This window comes from Haematobia irritans, chromosome 1 (genome assembly GCF_050003625.1).
Source record: "Haematobia irritans isolate KBUSLIRL chromosome 1, ASM5000362v1, whole genome shotgun sequence".
In the NCBI taxonomy this organism is placed as follows: domain Eukaryota; kingdom Metazoa; phylum Arthropoda; class Insecta; order Diptera; family Muscidae; genus Haematobia; species Haematobia irritans.
In genome coordinates, this window is record NC_134397.1 from 93389698 (window position 1) to 93395160 (window position 5463).

Here is a 5463-nt window from a genome sequence, read left to right on the forward strand (position 1 = left end):
TTTTTGTGAGGGTGTAGCCATGATGAATCCCAATAGCTAAAGCAATTCTGACTGTTGTTTCTGAAGGAATCCTTTTGTTACTAACCTTGCTTTTTATTTTGTTGGATTGCCGTTTCTGTCTTCTTTGATCTTGTACACCCATCTTGTTTTTAAAAGCCTTTGCCCATCAGGTTTTTTAACGAAATCCCAAACATGGTTCTTTTTCATAGAATTGAGTTCATCATCAATAGCATGCAACCAATTTTCAGTGTCGTCTCTGTTGAAGATTTCTTGAACATTTTCTGGAACACTATTTTGTACGACATTTGACTCATGTCCGGTAATAAAATCTATGAATCTTGTTGGCAGTCGACGGATTATTCCGCTGTTAGTCCTTTGTATATTTGGGTTATCTTCGTCTTCTGATAAGTGTTCACTGTCTTCTTCGTCAAATAGCGGACTATTTGGGCTGGGTTCAACTTGAGGGGTTTTGTTTTTCGCTTTGCGTTCGCGGTATTTATTTGAACATACTTTGCATATATGTTAATTTAGAGTAAATGGGGATTTCGAGATTCCATGGCAACCGTCAAACTAAAACATCTCAACTCGGTGTGAACGGTGAAATGTTTTGGAAAAGCGAATGAGAAAACGAGTCAGTGGGAACATAGCATAACTGTCAACATGGCTTTAGAAAATCTAGATCAACTGTGACTAACCTAATGGAGTTTACTTCATTTATAAATGATGGATTCAAAGAACGCAAACAAACTGATGTTGTTTATACTGACTTTAGTAAAGCATTTGATAAGGTGAATCTTTTTCTACGGAAATTGGAGTTTATGGGTTTCAGTGATATGTTTTTAAAATGGCGTCGCTCTTACTTGACTGGTAGAACACAGAAAGTTAAATTTCGTGATACGCTTTCTAGAGACATTGCTGTATATTCAGGAGTACCGCAGGGAAGCCACATTGGACCGATTCTTTTCAACCTGTTTATAAATGATTTACCAGAATCAATATTTCAGTGCAACGTTTTAATGTACGCAGTACGATCATACTGGTCAAACTATTTTACAAGAAGATCTAGACAGATTATTTCAGTGGTGCAAGGTGAATCTGATGGAGCTGAACATATCGAAATGTAAACATATGTCATTTTTTAGAATAAAACTGTTGCACTCATGCTATGTCTTGAACGATCGAGAACTTGAATCTGTCAATTCTATACTAGACCTTGGAGTCACATTGGACCCACGATTGGATTTTCGACGACATATCTCATTAACCATTAACAAAACATATGGAACTCTTGGTTTCATCAAAAGGTGAGCAAGGAGTTCTCTGATCCGGTTGTAACAAATCTGTTCGTTTGTGCGCTGTATACTTGAATATGTATCTGCAATTTGGGATCCTGTTTATGCGATACACTCCAATTCAATAGAATCGGTTCAGAAACGGTTCTGTCTTCGCAGATACGGGTGGAATTCTAGTAACCTTCTTAGTTATGAATACAGGCTGAATATAATCAAACTCCCAACTTTAAAGAGTCACCGTACAATGCTAAATTTTAGTTTCTTGTCTATTGTTATTCACGGACGAACGGATTGTGTCTATATTTGGAATCGGATCCTTGTGAATGTTCCTCTGAGGCCGTCACGGAACTATCAGCTGCTCAAAATCCCTTGTTCTAGGTCAAATTATGAGAATAATAACCCAATACTTCGTCTGTTCTCCCAATTCAATAAGTACCTCTTCTTACTGGACCTATCTGAAAATCATACCACACATAAGCGTAAAATAATACTATTTTTAAATGCATAATGTTATTTGTAAATATGTATTTATAGAATTAGTCTGTAAGGATTATTTAATCTATAGACTTAATAAAAGAATTAATAAAAACACAAAAAAAAAATCAAACAAAACCTCTACCACTAATCGAAAAGGGCTCTCTTAACCTAGTATATTGATCTGTACATTAGCAGACCTTAAAACAATACATTACTATCGATATTAAAGTCTAGTTGTTTGTTTAAATCAAATTCTGTACTCACCGCAAAAAAATAAACAATTTCCCGGTTGGTATTAATTATCCTTACAATTGTCAGTTTTTTACATTAAAGGTGAGTATTAAGTTCGAGTTTATCCGCTAATTTTCTCTAAAGTGAAAACTAAATCAGTAAAAAAGTTATAAAATTATACATATTTGTTGCAGATTTCATTATAACTTGATGGGGAATATCCCAAAGCAAATTTTCACAAATTTTGTATTCCTTAAAATGGATTATTAAAGAAAAGTAATCGTGAACAAATGACGATTTTAGCGGCTAAACTTGAACTTAATACTCACCTTAAAACGCTAACATCTAATCAGCACTATGAACTTAAACTATCTTATCATATATATTCCTAAATTATTCCTTAATTTTAGTTCGGCGTTTTTTCTTTATGATTTCCGTTTTTTTTAATTTTCCCTTTTTTTCTTGAGGTTAATTAGTATACTCTAAATTTCTTTCTGATCAATAATTGCTTTTATTACTTCTTCTACTCTAGTTCAATTATCACTTTCTCCTTTTATCTCTTTCTTTCTATTTAGAGAGGAACTTTACAAATCAGAGCGGCACCTCGGTAAGTAAATATATAAATTCTCACTTTACCTTGAATCACTGGAAATTCTAATCTGATGTCTTTTGTCCTCTTCCGCTTCACAGCTAATGTTCTCTTCAGCCAGATTTATAGAAAGATGAACCAGGATATTGGATCTTAACACAGCTCTTACACACTGTCACGCTCCAAAAAACTGTAGGGGACTGGGCTTATTAGTCGGAAGAGGCCTTAAAGCGATGGCCTCCGTTTTGCAGCTGTCTTACGGTGGCCCTGATGGTAGTTTGTCCCCTATATCTTGAGAGCTGTTAAAAAGGTAAAACCCTCTCACCACCGTCAGAAATCTTCTACTCAATAATGCTATCATTCTTTCCCTACTCACTTGAATCTTTATGCACAATCCGTATTTCCTTGTCACTTATCGCCAAAAAAACATTGGATCACTCTGATATAACTTTAACGTAGTTTCCCGTCTGTTTAAAGAAAATTAACGGCTTCACTGTTGTTCGTTTTGCTATAAAAATCTTTAATATCGTCCCTTTGCGATCGACCGCTCACCGACGTTATCCTCTCCAACTAATTCCCGCTATCCTTAACTCTCGCTTTTATATGCACCCCCATAACGTTTTTCCTAATTTTCCTCCATTTTACAACATTTTCCCTCCCTTATATGTTTATATTTGCTTCTCGTTTTATTAAATTATTATAGCAACAACAATCGCTTTCATTCTGTCTTTCCATTCCAGGGCTGCAGCAAATGTTAGGCGACTGTATCATACAATCCGCTGGCAACCTCATTTGCAAAAATCAACTAGTGCAACCATGTGGCAACCCCGGGCAGACATCTATCTGCCGAGCACATTTTCCTTCAAATTTTCTCCAACAGGCCGGTATGCACCTCTAGCGAAATTTTCGGTAGCAAAAATTTATTCAAGTCTACAAAAAAAACAGGGCTGTGTACACAAATTTTAAACCAGCTTATCGCTTTAAAAAATTGTTAATATATGTTCCATATATTCCTCAAATAAAATTATTTACAGACCTTTTAAAACTTTTACGCACACAATGATTGTAATAAATTAAATTTTTGCTGCCAAAATATGCTTTTGACAACCCTGTTATTTTCATTAGAGGTGCGTACCAGCTTACGAAATTGAACGCTACCGAAAATTTCGTTAGCATAAATAGCAATGCATTTCTTATGGAAATGAAATTTTTCGCTAGAGGTGCATACCGGCCTTACACATAACATAAGTTTCTTGGAAAAATACAAAACATTATATTCGTATTTCTTGGCCATCCCATATTGGTCCTACATAACATTCGGATCCTTTACTAATCGCCGATTTATAGATTTGGGCTCTGTCGCCCCGCCACAACTTTTTCCGGTTTTCCAGAGGAATGGCTAACATTTCATGAATCGTTTGTCATATCAAATCAAGCGTTTGGTTACTCAGATTTACAAAATATAATGCGCTTGAGGGACTGCCTACAAGGAGAAGCCCGAGAATCTGTCGAATCGCTATTGTCAAATTCAAGGACGTACCTGCCATAATAAAAAATCTGTCAGAGACTTTTGGACGTCCGGAACAATTAATCAAGTCGCAAAATTACAAAGTCCGTTCTTTGTCACCTGTTTGCGAGAACGATTTAAGTTCGCTTTCTTATTTCGCCAATAAGATAAGTAACATAACAACATTCCTAGAATCGGTGGGGGAAGTTATCATTTTGCTAACCCATTACTTTTAAGTGAGCTTCTTTTAAAACTCCCATTAGCCAGGCGCTTACAGTGGGCCGAAAAGTGGTTGGCTTTGAATCGTGCGGCAACTGTTAACGATTTTTCACAATGGTTGTCCGACATAAGAAAAGTCATCAATATGGCTGTGACTCTCTTCCAATTACAGAAGAAATCGAAAGTAATCATGGATACGCAGACATGGCCAATGGTAACAAGGTTTGCGGATTGTAGAATGTTTTTAAAATTGCCGAGAGACTTAAGGTGGCAAAAAATTAAGATGCTCAAAGCATGCTTTTCGTGTCTTAAGTTCGGCCATTACACAAATACTTGTTATAAGAAGCAGAGATGTGGCATTGACGAATGCGGTCGATACCATCATACTCTATTACACCCATATGAACCCTGCCAGCATTTCAAAGTTCCATTTCAACCTCATCGTTACCACAGACTCGTAAATGTCACTTCAACCATCATGAAAAGGTACATCAAAAAGTACATGCAAGTAATTTGCCATCCCTACTGTTAAAAAGCCATTTTTTTGTGAAACGCCAAGCGCAACCAGCTTGTTATATTTTAATTAAATAAAAACGAAAATAAAGTTCTGAAAACATAGATTATACGCTTAAAATTGTGAAAGGTATATTGGTGAACAATTTGGTGATTTTCCAAATGGAATAAAGTGATTGTTTTTCAGATATTTTACAGACACGCTGCCTCCATGGAATAAAAACACTGGTTGATAGACGCAGCAACATGTAACTCGCTACTTGTAACTCAACATCATCATTAATGCCAAAAATTATGTTAAATGTAATGTGATAGTGGTATAAATGTTATATTTTTAAGAATTTGTAAATGTTTAATCAAATTAATAAATATCTAAACAAACGTGTTTTACTCGACCACAATGATTCTTTTACAACTATCTTAAAATGCACTTTTTCTGATTGTTTGGGGGTCCCTTATTGGCGTCGTTCTAAATTGATCTATAAAGGCACCTAATAATTGCACTCATGCGAAACATTTTTGTAGTAACTTGGCGTGGTACAACTTCTCAATAGTGACGGCGCTTTTCCGACGAGTTTTTGATGTCGTATATGATTGTTTTCGACGTAGTGGGGATTCTCAAAAGAGTCCCCAAA

General features: G+C 35.7%; 1 long non-coding RNA gene across 1 annotated transcript; it reads left to right on the forward strand.

Annotated features, from left to right (window-relative positions):
- Window positions 1–3427: 3427 nt before the first annotated feature.
- On the forward strand, window positions 3428–5229 carry LOC142240063 (uncharacterized). The gene is made up of 2 exons (XR_012723164.1): window positions 3428–4958; window positions 5016–5229. It is a non-coding gene; the product is annotated as an uncharacterized LOC142240063 (long non-coding RNA).
- Window positions 5230–5463: the final 234 nt, after the last annotated feature.